The 16638-nt window shown below is 39.9% G+C and overlaps 1 pseudogene; it reads left to right on the forward strand.

Annotated features, from left to right (window-relative positions):
- Window positions 1-10224, forward strand: part of LOC139711745 (uncharacterized) — a 114609-nt pseudogene extending 104385 nt beyond the window's left edge.
- Window positions 10225-16638: the final 6414 nt, after the last annotated feature.

Genomic DNA, 16638 nt, shown 5'->3' on the forward strand with positions numbered 1-16638 from the left:
AAAATACAATGAGACACAAAATTGTAACATTTGATGTTGGATGTTGGGCCTTTTTACACGTACCGAGTTTGCTTGATTTGAAACACGATTACAAGCACGATTGCAATTACGAATTACGCGCACAAAACTCCTTCTAAATGTCTCGTTGAATATGTCCTGCTCAGGTGCTTCGGTGCAAAATTCCGACAAGGAGGGGTTGACTGCACTCTGCTGGGCGTGCTTAAAGGGGCACATCAACATCGTCAAGTCCCTGCTGGAAAGGGGCTCTGCCATCGACCACGACGACAAGAATGGCAGGACGCCGCTCGATCTGGCTGCATTCTTTGGAGATCCGCAAGTGGTAAGTGTACTGTAAAACGAGGAATGTTCATGTGCACTTCAATTTCGCGAGCGCCAATATTCACGAAATTAAAATGCACGCGAAAGTTCTTGTCTACAATATATGCATTGAATGCCAGTGGCAATTTGCGAAAATTTCATGCCACGAAAAAGGCTGTCGACTCCAATTCGTGAAAATTTCATGCCGCGAATATATTATGTTTTACAGTATTCCTTTTGTAGCAGTGCAGAAGACTTACCGTCAAGGCGATATTTAACTAGACTTGAAGGAGCAAGTCATACTTTGTGTCATCAAAATTCAGCACCAATGTGTGGCTTTTTTTATGGAGAAATTTGAGAGCTGTTATTCTACTCTGCCAAACCCGTGTGCAGATTAGACTTCAACTAAGCTCGTGCTGTTTTCACAAATGCCAAATATGAGGTCGAACTTCAGTAGGAATTCTGAGGGCATGTGTAAGAAGTCTGCTGTCTTTAAATGCTAACTCCAAGAAATCTGTGTAGAGTGTTGCAGCATTCAGTGTTTGAACAAACTAGTTTGTTTGTAGCATGACGTCGTGTGCAAGTGACAGAAGAATTTTATTGACTCCCAATGAGCTCTTGTCTGTATTGTGTGATTAGAACCAACGTGCAATTAAAGAGAATACTAGTATAAAAGAGGAAACTTTCGATATCATGTTTTCTAGGGATCCCATTTCAGCAAATGTTACTCACTTACAATTTTATTGAGAAGAGAGTATCCACACATAGCATAATATCTCCCCATAAATATTTTCATGGTTTCATTATGTGCTCAATGTGTTTAGTTGAAAGATTTTCACACAGCAAAATATGTTCCACCTTTATCATCAATTATACTTTTCAATGGTGATTATCACACCCACAGGTGCAGCTGCTGGTAGAAAAAGGGGCCAACATTGAGCACATGGACAACAGCGGCATGAGGCCACTGGACCGAGCCATCGGCTGCCGCAATACGTCCGTCGTTTCCGTCCTCCTGAAGAAGGGTGCCAAACTCGGTAAGTCACATGACTGGAGTAACAGTAGCTCTTGACAAGAATGTCTCTTTGCCCTCCTATAGGTGTATGGCCATTCAAGCACAATGTAATTAGTTTCCTTTAAAGGGATCGTATAGTTTTGGTTGAGACCTAATTTCAGGTTTCTAACATTTTTTGGTGAGATAATCAGAAACCTCTTATTAAATATGAAAGAGCATGCAATTCTATGAGGAATTCAACATTTATTTGATGAAAATTGGTTTTGAAATGGCTGAGATATCAAAAAAGAGCGATTCTAATAAAGTGTGGGACCCACAGTTTATTACAATCGCTTTGTTTTACTTTGTTTGTGGATGTCTCAGTCATTCCAAACCCGATTTTCATCAAATAAACTTTGAATTCCTCTTACAATGGTATGCTCTGTACTATATAATAAGTGTTTTCTTGGTATCTCGCAAAAAGTTAAAAGCCTAATCCTCATCTCCACCAATACTGTACTATCCCTTTGACCTGTGTACTATTTCAACTTTTGGGCAATATTTTCAGTTGTATAATGTATATTTCTTTGTCGATGATATCTACTTGCCTGTTACACATTTTAGGAATGCTCATTATATATGTTTTTTTGATTCGACACTCAGTATATAAAATGCTTTTACACCTGCTGATTTGTTCACCCATTCATTCATCCATCCATCCATCCATCCATCTATTCATCCATCTGTCCATCCTTCCTCTGATGTACTAACCTATTTATCTATCTATCTATCCATCCATCTATTCATCCAGGTCCCGCATCCTGGGCCATGGCAACATCCAAGCCCGACATTCTCATCCTGCTCCTGAAGAAACTCATGGATGATGGCAATGCCCTCTACAAGGTGGGAAAGGATAGGAACTTTCATCATTCCTGCAGTATCTTAATGGATTATCATCAGAACACATTTCAAGATTAAACAATACAGACATCGCAAACAGTCCAGTGACAAAGATCATACTGGAATGGAATGTGGATATTGCTACATTTATCTATACATGTATGTTCAGTGTTGAATATAAGAATGATATGTAAATGTTGTTTGGAACAGCTATTTTGTGAAGGAAAAAACAGAGACATGATGCACAATGTATAATGTCCTGCTGAGTGCGTGGTGCGCTGTGTTGTTAAAAGCCAAAAGAATTTCCAAAATGTCTGATGTCATTTTGAATATTTAGTGGCTTTGCAATAAGTGCGGAATCAAAATAAAAAGAAATCGTCTTCATTCTTGTAAGGTGAGCTTTTCAGTGTATTGAATAGTCAGTTTTTTCATTAAATATCACAAAGAAATAGGCATCTTCTACATGCAAATGTGAAAAAAAAAATAAATTGAATACAAAAGCCTAAATATAAATGAAAACTATCCAACTTGTGTTCCTGTGATGTCTGTAGAAGGAGAAATGGCGAGAGGCATGCCACAAGTACCAGTGCGCCCTCAGGAAGTTTCCCTCGGAGGGATTCGGGGAGGACATCCGGACGTACAAGGAGCTCAAGGTCAACCTCTTTCTCAACATTTCCAGATGCAAGAGAAAGCTGGAGGTAGGTGTACAAAATTTGAGAGGAAACAAACATTTTTAATCCTAAAATCTGATGTATCCCTTTTTGCAAATGTCACAAAATGTTGCATAGTTGAAGAATAATGTCTCCCAACATCATGTATGAAATTTTACAGCAATACACCTCAGACTTTTCGTAAAAGAAATGAAAAACTCCCATGTCACCCGAGAATACTCTCCCCTTTAGTACCGAGAATAACTGCTGGAATTTTTTGTGGTTTCAAATAGATTCACTGGAAATCTATTATGTTGTTTCCCCCTCCATCATAAAGAAGTTTCTAGTTTTTTTACTCTGAGGAAAGGTCTGAATTACGTACCTTTACAATATACCAGCTTATGAATTTTCTGTGTTGCAAAGGGGATGCACGAGCTTTAAACTTTAATTTTCCGGAGCCTCATTTTGATGCATGCTCTTGATAATGACTTTCTATAATGTTTTTTTTACCTCACCCAAATAGATACCATAAACTAACTTACAAATGGATTATTCATACTTATTTTGTTAATTTCAGAAATGTTTCTTCGATACTTATTGACATTCTAATCTTCATGTCATAAAGTACACCCACATCCCAGTCAACTTCATATTTTCAATCAAAATTCAAATTTATACTTAAGCTGTAAGTATTTTGTTTTTTGTTTTTGTTTTTTGCTAACAGTTTACACACATTTTCTTATATTACACTAGATGTATTCAAATCCAAAGTACATATAGAAAATCAGTACTGGGTGTTGCATTGGTTTATTCTTTTTATATACTCTTGTCATAGATTCTTAGCATGAGCACTAATATGTTTTGAATCCCGGTATATGTTGAAAAGATTAATTTGAATAAATTTTAGAGAAAGAATTATAGGTTTTTTGCATTGCTTCAAGCTTCTTCCCCCAATTTCTTGCTTGTAAAAAATGGAAAGAATGATTAAAGATATACCTTTACAGCATCTCCACTTCTGTTGAGGACTAGTGTCATGATTTTCGGTTTTGTAAGAACTGTGGAAGATAAACATATACCGGTAATTCTTTGTATGGGACTTGAAGCTGCCAGTTATGTGGTTGTGCTGGCTTATTTGCATTTTATTGCCTCTGCAGTGGCCACATAAAGACTCTACATACATTTCTCTTTCTCCCCACAGGATATAACTGCAGCTATCGAGTACTCCAGTAAGGCTCTTGAGATTAAACCAAAGTGTTTTGAGGCGTACTACGCTCGTGCCAGAGCAAAGAGAGCAATAAGGTGGGTTGCTGCCATACTGCCGGCTGTAATGTCTTTCAAGCCCCGTGATGTGAACCTATGAATTCTGTTGGATTTCTTTGATATGCTATTGCTTTGATAACTATGGTTTTGTGATACGGAGCCCAGCAGTTTATGAAATGAAGTGGGACAACTTCCCTCACGTTGCACCAGGTTTTCCATTCTGAATTGTACCACTTTTTATCACACAAGTCTTATTAGTGAATAATTTGTGTGCATTGATCCTTTTGGAGTACTTTTTCTTGGAGTATTGATGTCATTTTATTTGTGACAGCATGTACCCTGTTGACGTGCATATCCTCTGTTTTATGATGTATCTGTGACACTTATGATATTTGTTTGTTTGTTTTCCACCATGAAAGGCAATATGGGCCAGCTTTACAGGATTTGCTGGAGGCTGTGAAGCTGGCGCCTAGCAATCGAGAGGTGCGGAGGCTGCTGGTCAGGGTGAAGGAGGAGTGCAAGGAGGAGACCAAGAGGCAGCGGGAAGCCAAGGAGGAGAGGGAGGAGAAGGAGAAGGAGAAGAAAGAGATGACCCCTGATTCTGGAGTCTCCAATTCTCAGCCGGGCAGTGCGGAGCAATCCCAGGCCGAAGTCTCTGAGCCCGAGGAGACCGGTAGGCCGGTCCCACTGACCGCATCCTCGCAGGCCGGCCGCAGCGAGCCAGCAGTGTCGAGCGCCGTCACCGCCGTCCAGAACACCAGTCGGGTGTACGACTCCAGAGCGTCCAGCACGGAGATGTTGGGGCAGGAGAGCAAAGGACTGAATAGCAATAGTCTCAACTCCAGCAGCAGCTCCAGTACTAACCTGGGATCGGGCGATATCGTGAATGGACACATCATCCAGGGGACTGGGGAGGGGGGAAAGGAGGGGATACCGCCGGATAAGCATGTCATCTCCGACACCGAGGATGTACAGGGTGTGGTAGGAGTTGAGGCGCCCGTTGCCAGGAGAGCCCAGGCGGTGAAGATGCAGCGCCCGCCATCAATCGAGATAGCCAACTCAGAGCCAGTGACAGCAGGGGTGATGTTCTTTACCCCGGGAGCTGGGGACAAGGCCTCCTCGGGCCACGGCCAGGTTGCCCACTCTCGCCCCGCCCTCAACAAACCCAATGACTCAAACTCCCGGGAGAGCACGCCAGAGTCTTCCACCCCCGGCAGCGGGAGCGGGTCCGGCTCCGGGGACGGAGGGGGGCTCAACTCGCCCATCCACAGCTCAGTGCGGCTCCAGGAGGCCGCCCACACCCTCATTACAAACCCACCCAGTGTTCAGGCCGGGGTCACGCACAGGTGAGACCCGGTCAAACCGACAAGCTTACCACGATGCTCCCCGGGCCCCAGGGGGAAAGGTAAAGGGTAGCATTACCAGAGACGCAAATCAGCTTGTTGGCATTCATGGAGTCCGTGTCCTTCGTTTCTTCCTACACTGGTGCATTAGTTATCATTTCTTACCCCCCTCTCCCGTTCAAAAATTGAATGTCACCTTTCCCCCCTAAATCTTTCCGAAAAAAAAAGAGAGACTAAACAGAGGTTGTTTTTGGGAGGTCTGTTTCATGTTTTCTTTCCATTGATTTTTGTGTGTTTGTTTTGTTTGTTTTTTGCTGTGGCTTCATTAATTTCTGTTGCTACCTCCATAGTGATTAATATTTGAGAAATTTGCCAAATCAATGCTCCTTACAGAAAAAAAAAGATACATAGTGTAGTGCTAGTATTGATGTCTTGCGCTTAAAAAAAAAACAACTCTCTGACATTGGCAATTCTGCCTTGAGTTTATTTCATACTTATGTCTTCAACTAATCTTCTTTTTTTTTAAATGCATTCCAGAAATTTTAATGCATGGAAATGATGCTGTTCATTAATTTCAGATGGACATTTTACTTTATGTTGAAGCAAGAAAGCAAGCCCAAATGAAAAAGTTTTTTGCTTGAGTGAAATCTTTGCCCAGCATGTCTTTAAAAGGGAATTTTCTCCAAACATTCATGCGGATTGATGGAATGCAGCGGTAGTAGTAGAACTCATCTGTTAAGGAAATCGACCAGTCCGTTCAAAAGCTTTGGTGCTGGATGAGAAAACTTCAGCATTTCATGCCATCAGTGTGAAACGATATACGGAAACCTAAAGAGAATTTACGCAAAATGTATTATTATTTTTTGGGGTAAGTACTCATTCCTTTGGCTCATTTTTGACTGCTGCCAAGGGTAACATTCCCCGTGCTTTCTTTAAGAAAGTAGTATTCAAGTCAGTTGCTCTTTCATAGTGGGAGGAAAATGAAATTTTGCAAAATTCTCTGTACACTTTTTTGATATTGTTGTTCTGTAGTGACATCACGAACTGTTGTCTTCTCATCCAGCAATGGCGGCACTGAAACTTTTAAAACTTTAACTGTTAAATGGATTGTCCAATTCTCCTCAAACTTCACCGGTGTTTTTCACTAAAATTGCTGCATTCACTCAATCCGCGTGTATATTTGGGGAAACTTCCCCTTTAAGATTAAAAGTTGAATTCTGCTCAAGTAGCAGCATGTTTGAGCTGGACTCTGCTGAGTGTGCTAGTGTGCCATTATTTTGTTTGCTGTTGCTATTTTTTTTCCCACCATATGACAGGCTTTCTTTTGTGTGCTGTGCTTTTGACTTTTGTTTCGTTTAATTTTTGTTGTTTTTAGTCTCTTCAAAAACCCAAGGTGTGTAAGTGTTTTTTTTTCTAATCTTCATTACATACATTCAAATATTCACATTTGAAACAGGTGTAAAAGCTAGGTTTTATCTTTATCAAATCACGATTCATCGTCTGTAATGGAAATATTTAGTCTTATTAGAATTTGTCTAGCAACTGACAAAAACATGATAGGTTGAGTTTTTATCTTTTATGGTATTCCACACTAATCTCTTGTAAAGGCACAGTGCATGGCATTCAGAAATGCTGCAATTTTTTTGTTTTGGTAATAGTTACAATGTATTTCTATACAGGCATTGTTGACAGTTCCTAACAGCACTTCCTGTAATGCATTCATTTAACTCACTAGTAATCTGACTTCACCTACATGGCTAATTCGTAACAGTGAAAATGGAAAGATTATCATGTACCTAGTGTCTCTTCAACATATTCCCAACAGACTACTCTTGTCCAGTAGGAAAGAGGGGGAAGGTATGTGGAAACAAAACCAGAAAAACTCTTATTTAAAAAATCTGTTTGGCTACCGGATGGGATTTCAGTTGATTCCCCATGAATAAGTCTCATGTGGAAAAGAAGAAGAAATAAGAATAAAATGAACATATATTAATCTATTTAATAGCTTCAAATGCTCCCTTTACCTGTTTTCTCCATCCTCTTTGTGAATGTCAAATGTACCGATTTTTCTCTCCCTCACCTTGAATCCCAAAGACTCTGATTTACCTAGAATCCCAAAAGACTTTGATTCACCTTCTGCATTGTTTCATGAAGAACAAGCAATACATCTGAAATACAGTCATCACTCCATCCCCATTTTTACCATCCATGACAATGTTCATTCTCCTCTTTGAGAAAGTCCTTGGCAATTGTTCATTGTCAGACTAGATCAAAAACCATTTAGATGTTGCCCAAGGACAATGAACTTGAAGATTGAAGCAATGATGCTGTATTTTGACGAAGTGTCAATATATTTTGCCACTGATGAATGCACTTTGAATTTGCTTGTAAGCTCAATATTGTACCTCCCTTATTCTCAACTTGAATTAGCTCGACACATATTGGGAAAGTAAATTGAAGAAAGTGATTTCTTATAATAAATCTGATTGTACCTCCCTCATTCTCAACTTGAATTAGCTCAACACATGATATTGGGAAAGTAAATTGAAGAAAGTGATTTCTTTTAATAAATCTGATGCACAGCAGCATGTGAAAAGATACTTCATCACAAAAGAAGTTGTAATGTTGTGTAGGGTCCTTCATCAAACACCCCAAAGAAAATTGAAGGTTCTCAGTTGACTTTATGATAACTTCAGTGTGAATATATGTCATTTTCAAATGAGCAATATCATACAGGACTGTAAACTCCAGTTAACACAGTCAAAGCACTGACATCTCATTGTAGCATTTTTTTTTTGAAATCCAAGTTTATGCAGACTATCTTTGCAAAAGTTATTAAAGTTACAGAGGCAGTGCAGCTGACAAGTCAAGATAGATAATTATGTGTTAAAAAGCTCATGCAATGTCAAAAACTTTTGCCAAATGGCCTACGCAGCTTTCAAAACTTCTGTTGGGTAGGTATTAGTGGTTTACTTACATCTTTTGCTGATGGTAAGTGAGATATGTCAGAGCACGTAGTAGGTGTTATTGATCGACAATACAGTGCACTCCCGTTATAACGAACGCCATTAAAGCGAAATTCCGGTTATAACGAAATAAAAATTCAGGCTGCATCATTATCCTCTCTACGACTGTATGGTTTTTGTTGTTTATTTGTTCGGTTATAACGAAATTTCAATATAACAAAAGAAAATTTGCCGGTCTCGAGGACTTTGTTATAACGGGAGTCTGCTGTATCAACAAACCCTTCATCATGCATTGTTTGCATGTAGCATCACTTCCCGTCTCCATTCCTCTCCTATCTTGATCGGGCAGTGTGATCCAGCAGCCGACAGCGCAGCACGCCACCATCCTGGAGAGCAGGGAGTCCTCCGCCTCCGTCTCCCCATCATCTGCTCCATCCTCCACCTCATCTTCCTCCTCTTCCTCCTCTTCCTCCTCCTCCGCCCCCTCATCCTCCACCTCATCGCCGGGACAGGGCCCCGGGCCCGCCCCGGGGGCCGTCGCCAGTGTCAGCGTCGGCGGGGCCGGGGTTAGTGGCGGCATCGGCGGGGGCAACGCCGTCACCGCCAGAGTTGCCCCCCAGCACCCGGCCCCTCACATGCAGCAGGAGTTTCCACGCCCAAACACGAAACACACCATCTACATTGGCCCCACGGCGTTATAGGCGGGGCTGCGAGCAGCAATGCAGGAAAGAAATGCCCTGTCGCTTTGGTGGTGGTCATGTGTATAGGACTAATCAACTTCATATGTATTCAAACACTGCATCCAAGAAATAATTGCTCTTGTGTGGCAAACTTGTCTTTCTGCAATTTTCACCTTCAAACATCTCACTCTATTATCACGCATTTACTACTTAGTCACTGTTATTAGTGTCCCACAAATCATATTGAAATAATCTATCCACTATGTATTCATGCAAAAAAAAAAAGAATTTTAAGAGATGTACTTTAAAAAAAAAGGAACTACGTAGTCACCATTAAAGTTGTCAATTTTTTTTTTCATATAGTATTTCACATTGAACAGGCCTCCCAAGATATTTGATACCTCAGTTTACTTGCCATGTTCAATCATGTGGTATTCCTACTTGCCATTTTTCATTTGACTGTACACTTTGTGAAGAGAGCTTCAAGTTGCGTAAGAACGCGTTGGACAGGCTGCATTTGATATGAAATTGTCTGCAGAAGGGAGAACCCCATTCCAAACAATACGAAACAGCTGGCACTGTAAACGTATCATAACATAATCGCCAAACCTCTCTTTCCACTTGTCTTGTTAAATTGTCTCTCCGTCAATCTTGGCGAGGGTTCCACCGCATGAAAGAATCGATCTTCATGGTGTATAAACCATTAGCTTTGTTTATTGAAAGAGTAAAGGTGTACAGTGTATCTAGAGTGTCAAGCAGGCAGAACACTATAACGTGTGATGTTACAGTTGCCCCACCTCGACGGGAGAGCTCGAGAGGGAAAATGATTTACACAGAGGCATCTCCTGTGTTCCTTGGTGTAGCATCCAAGTACAAATATAAACAGGTAACACCATTACACACGGTCACAATCGTGTTCTGGTGTTGGAACCAAAGTGTTAAACACAGGCTAGCACTCAAGTAGAACAAATGATGCATGATGCATTGAATGTGACTTAACAGATGATGAATTGATTGTGATGCTCTTGGAAACTATTTTTAGTATCAGTAAGTTTATAGTACTGTGTTGATCAAGGCTCAACAGATATAAAATTCTATAGATTCTTCACCCTGTTGATGGAGTAGGCTCTTTAGTATTTTTTTTTGGGGGGGGGGGGGTTGGGAAAAAAGGCTAGGAAGAAGGTCATGATAGAGCTATTGTAGAACAAATCTGACATAATCCAGGGTAAGATACTGTAAAACCAAAAACATTTGTGACATGAAATTTTTCACGAATCGGAATCTGCTGCCTGCCTTATTCACGACACAAAATTTTCGCAAGGTGACACGGGCACTCCATGCATTGTGTAGGCAAACACGTTTGTGGATCTTGGCTCCTCGCAAAATTTATTAAAGTTTTGTGCACGCTGAAATTTCAGTTTTTACAGTGCATCCTCTACTCCCTGCTCCCAAGTATATTGCAACAGCGCCCTCTTGTATGGTATGCCATTACTGGTGCAGCGTCATTAAGAATATGGTGTGAAACAGAAAACTTGCAGCACTACTCGTCAGGTTGCTGTTCTAGTCATCATACGTACGGAGGTGCTTCCAAGGAGAAAGGCAACGTGCATGGCTGAGGTCATTGGGTCTTGGCGGATGATGGGCTCACTTGTGGTCAGTGTCGGTGGGCTGCAGAGGCCGCTGCACTTCGAAATGCCAAGGTTAATCGTATCAGTTTGCACAGCGCCATCAAAGACGGAACGGAAAAAGTGGTATTGTGATGGGACATGAGCTTTCTTCTGGCAAAGGTTGCACGCGGACTCCCACGTCAGTGTAGCTCACTAAGGACCTTGCGTAGGTGTGTCGGAATAGTTGCAATATCTCTTCGAGGATGAAAATCCCAAGGCAAGGTCCCTCCACCATCGGGATTGAATTTTGTGCAGAAAATTAAATTTGGCAATTTGTATGGGTTCTCAGTCACATATTCTATTTGTCAGAAATCGACACAAAATGCTGTCAGTGGAAGCCATGTAATCCTTGTCATGAAGGCAGTGTTCAGATATCTAAAATAGGAATAATCCTGGATTTTTTTTTTTTGGCAAAATCGAAAAGTTGGAGGGAAAATGATCGTGTTCTGCCAACTACATCTGCACAATACGTTTTGATAGGAAACAAAGAATAGTGAGGATCCCATAAAAGATTTAATACTGGTAGTGTGTTGGTAACTTGAGGAGATTTGTGTTGATAATCATTTCTTGATTTGTATTTATTATATATCTAATATACATTTAGAAATGATTATCGATATCATTTATTATTACGTCTTCTTGAAAATTAGTGAAGAGAGCACAGAAGGGTTAAATTACACTACCTGGCTTCAGCAGAATATTCTATCCATGGTGTAGCACCAAACAACTATCACATTTTTTTTTTTTTGGGGGGGGGGGATATGATAAATTAATGTCGGTAGGCACAATATCAGTACTATTCTTTGTGGTTCGTCATGTGCCATTTGTAGGATCACTGCGTACTCATTTGTTTTGATGTGTGGTGTGTGGCTAAAGGTGGGTTGTCATGTCTGGAGTGCGTTTTATCATTGATTATTTGATGTGCCCCCTGACATCATGGTGGAGAAGAAATAGTATAACATTTGAAGGGTTGAAGGCATGCAGGGTGTTTTGTGCTCAAGAAATAGGAGGATGCCCGAATGGCATGATTCCTTTTTTCACCTTGTCTTAGCATCCTCCTCCGTCGATTGCTCCAGATCATTACCACTTGCAGTCAGTACAAGCGTTCAGTATTATTTACGTGTTTGTCCACGTAGTTTGGTCTTGTTTGTCTGCCAGATGAAAATGATGAAATTCAATTAGTGACACGTTGTACCCGACACTTCTGTAGTTACATTGTGAGAATGTGATGCAGGACTAATGATGGTTATGAAACTGCGTAATCACAGAAAATTGACCCAGTATATCTCTTTAATATGAAAAGGTCTCAAAAAGGGGAAAAAAGACATTTATGATTATGTACTTGGAGAACAGATGTCTTGCTGATTTCTGCTTATTTTTTGTGTGTGAAGCATCACAACAGAAGGTAGTAATGAATGAAAAAGCTGTTTGTTTGTTTTTATATGCTAATGCCAAACAGCTTCTTGAAGCGACCAATAAATCATGACTGCAATGCTGCTTGAAGCCAAATATAAATCAGGTATTTGTTGTTGTTGTTTTCTCCTACTGAAGGACGACGTACTGCTGTATTCCGAGAATGTCTCGAGGTTTTACTGGGCAAAACACTTGACCGTACTTCAGAAAGTTGATCTTATGTGACGTTAACCGAAAATGTTCTGATTAAAAGAAATAAAAAATATGGTTGCCGAAAGATGCAGGGACTGCACGAAGGCCTTTTAAGTACCTTGCGGAAGTGTTCCAAAATATTTTCCCTTTTCTGAATTCAGTTGCAAATATATTTCACATCTGGTTGCTATGGCGTGGGTGGTATTGCTGACTGATTTTAGCCCATAATGCTGAGCAGTGTGTCAGCAGTTCTGTGGACTACTCTGTTCCTGAAATATGAATTTTTTTCTTTTTCTCCTTTTGCATCGCAACAATTTTGAAGGCCTCGGCTTGTAATTTTTCTTTTTCTTGCATTTATTGAAAGGGACATTGTGCTCAATTCCTCTGGTTTCTAGAATTGAAAATAGAATCCTTGGGGTCAGAAACCTTAAAGAGATAAATTTTATCCATTTTAAATGGTAACTCAGTTGCAAAAATGTGCCCTCAGCATTGCCGACAAAAGTCATCACCGTATTTGGACATCAATATTGGAAGTCCATTGTTTTAAAACTCATGGATTTTTTTTAGGGTAATGTGATATGAATGTGGGGAATAATTTTCCGTTGTCATATCGGTCAATGGCCGAAAATTGTAAGACTGGTTTATACTTTACCAGTGCTAGCAGCCCCCTTAACTGAGCATACCTACGTGTGTAAAATCCAGTGATGATTGTTAACACTAACAGCTCTGTGGGCATATCCCTCCAAATCTGCCTTTCAGTCACACCAGTGTGTAATATACGGTCATTTTCTCCCCTGGTCCAGCTTTTGTTTTCATTATTCTTGTAGATGTCACTTACCCGTGTTACTTATAAAAATCATGACAATGCTGGTCATTTGAAATGCCCTTGCTGATGGAAAACTCAGTATTACATGCTACAGTCATCTAAACATCCAGTTGTTGTTGTTTTTAGTCACTGTCTTCTTTTTTTTTTCCGTGGACGTTTTTGCTTGTGTATAGGCAAACGCACAAAGAATTTTAAAGCAGAGCATTGGCATTGTACTCTTGAAGGAATACAAAGTTCACACACCATGTGCTCTCTCTATTAAAACAGTGATGTATGCTTTCTTTGTGGAAGCCAATTAATCATTGTGAACTTGACAGATTTCCAGTCTGGAACCTCTAGAGTGCAAACTATGGCTGTGAGTTGAGATGTGATATTTGATTGGATGAACTACTTTATTTGTATTTCGCCACATGTTATGTACACTAGGGGCTTCCTCCAATGACTACAGTTGTACTAACTTTGCAATTTATGCTGGATATGTGGTAGTGGGAATACCTACAATGTACCAGTGATAATAAACTGTTCAAGATTAAGTCGAAGGTCATAGTTACTACTCTCATAGTGTAAAATGAAGTGACATGGAAATTTTTGCCCCCCCCCAACAGTTTATTATTTTTTCCCCCTTTTTTGAAATCTGTTTTTATATATTTATTCTTTTTTTTATTAAAAAATGGTTCTCCAAGTTGTAGGTGGTGGGGCCGGGTTTTTGCATGGAGAAGATGTCTGGTATTGTTGATTGTGAGTTTGAATCGTGCTGTTGCAAATGGTAACGTATAATATTGAGATACAATTCATGATATGGAAGGTCTGTACATGTATATTTGTGGTTTATAGGGAAAAGAGTTTGTTCTTTTTAAATTAATTTTTAGCTTTTCAAAGTAGATAATGGTAGGGTGTACTTCTTTAATGCTATTTCTGTTGCTCCTTGCACCACAAACACATTCATACTGGAAAAGAACCCACTGTTATTCAAATGGGGTGTTTTCTTTTTTCCTTCAAAAGTCTGATATTCACTCTGAATGCAAGCAGTGAACATTGATTTTTTTTTCTTTACTTAATAATTAATATCAATTGATTGTACAGTATTTTCATAAATCCAAATACAATTTAAGAGGCAACACCACCCACAGTTAGTTGTCAGTGGATGTGACTGCTGGAGAAAAGTCTTTTAGGATGGTAAGGGGGAAATAGGTTTGACCACTTTGAGAAAAGTTAAATACTTGTTTGATGACGAAATTACTTCAGCTTCCCACTTCCTAACACAAAGAAGCATTCTGCATTTATTATACATGTAGCTTCACCTAGAATTTATTAGCGCTTTAAAAGTAATATTATGTATGTTCACGGGGAATCACAATGCCTGTATTCACTATATTTATTTGTTTTATAACAGATGCTATTAATTGTATTTTTATAGATCAAGACATGATTTAAGAGGCGACACCACCACACATTCGTTAGACGAGTGTAAATCTTTTAGGATGTGAGAGAGACAGGGGAGTGAACATTACCTGCTTCGAGAAAAGTGAGCTACGTGTTGAGATGATCACCTCCAAATTCCCAATTCCCAACACACAATAGCATCCTGTGTTCACTAGAGATTCACATAAAATTCATCAGCACTGTAAAAGTAATTTTTTGTATGCGTTCAGGGGAAATCACAATGCCTGTATTCACTATATTTATTTGTTTTATAACAGATGTATTATAACTTGATTGTACGGATATTTATTGTTCTTCATGCTTCTATAGAGTAAAATGAGTTTCAAGTTTGTTTTATCCTAGTGCTAATTTTCATTTGAGCCAAAGATGGACAAAATATTTTTTTCTCTCTCTCTCATTTTTTTTTTTGTCATATGAAATGTGTAATTGAAATGATTTGTTATGATATGAATGAAATATTTTATTCACTCAATTTCCAACACATTTTAGTCATTGTCCAATTCACTTTTTTGGTTTGATCAGGTTTCAAATCACCCAGATGTACATTTGTTTTGTGTGTGTGTGTGTGTTTGTCCACCTTTGTTGTGTAAAGAAGGTCTGCTATGTGTGTATATTATGTTATTGGAGCAAAGGAAGCTGCACCAAATCGGAGGCCAACACGAATTTGTAATTGGGATTTTTTTTTTTTTGAAAGAGAGACAAGTTGCATTCTTTCCGTTGTCCTCCCAAAGCACAGGGAACTGCTCTGTGCGATCTCTTGTCCTTTGCAGTGTGGCTTGCACCAAGTCACCAGATTGAATGAGACTGTACAGTACAGAATGTGTACAAAAATTAAAACAATGGCTATTGAAAACTAAAACCTTTTGATGAGATTGTGTCATTGATTTTTGTGTGTCCTTCTGCTAGTCAACCTTGGACATTCACCGAGACGTGATGTCTGACACAAGGAACCCTCGTTTTAACCGGTGCACATCACAAGTTTGATACTCAGGAATCATTCAGCCCATGAACTTGACATTGAGCAAACAAGGCCCACGAGATCGACACTTAAAGCCCCATGTTGAAACATAAAACTCGTGGGCTGTTTTTACCCAGTGTCAGAACTCCTGGACTTTATTTGCCTATAGTGTCAAACTCATGGGTGGAATGACTCGTGGGCTGTATGACTTGTGGGTGTCGGTCTCGTGGGACGACCGAGTTACAATAAGGTCGCCGGAAATAGTGAATGGCATGCTACAAAAATCAATGTCAAAATAGTGGACATTCTTTTAAAATTTTGTTGCAATTAACAAGTTGTAATTGTTATTGCAAATGATGAAAAAACAGAAACAGATAAACCAAGTACATGTATATCATTATGATTTACTGTAATAGCAGGCAGCAGCCTTCTTTTAGGATGACTGTAGATTGCCAACTAAATGACAAAAGACAAAGGAGGAAACATCCAACATCCACACCCCAACCAATCAATTTTCCCCATGAAACCACTGCAGCCTTGCCAGCCTGTCCTGCATCAGACTCGTCGGTCACCAACTAGCCTGCAACAGACATGGACTCCCCCCCCCCCCATGAATCTTCATTCCCAAAGCCACACACACACTCACACACACACACATGCGCGCACACACACACATACACACACACACACACACAGCATTTACCCAGAAACTCTTCACATGCTATGCTATTACATCCCATCCCAACAGATGGAGAAGACAGTAGAAACGTATTTCACATGTACACAAAGCATTCAGATATTTATTTCATTGAGTCAGTCGACGACATTATTTTACGAGTACACATTGTAAACAACTCCACTGTACAGGGAAACTCCGATATAACAAGGTTGCTGGGCCCACCGATTTTACCTCGTTATATCCGATACTTCTTTGTGTGTTGTTTAAAGTTTGCGTGGTGAGGAAGAGGGTTTGCGGTAAGACCATACAATGTATGTACAGTATGTAGTCTTTGAAAGGGCTGTTGTTG

This window comes from Diadema antillarum, unplaced genomic scaffold, assembly GCF_040938485.1.
Source record: "Diadema antillarum isolate AM-2024a unplaced genomic scaffold, OU_Dant_1.0 seq00001698_RagTag, whole genome shotgun sequence".
In the NCBI taxonomy this organism is placed as follows: Eukaryota; Metazoa; Echinodermata; class Echinoidea; order Diadematoida; family Diadematidae; genus Diadema; species Diadema antillarum.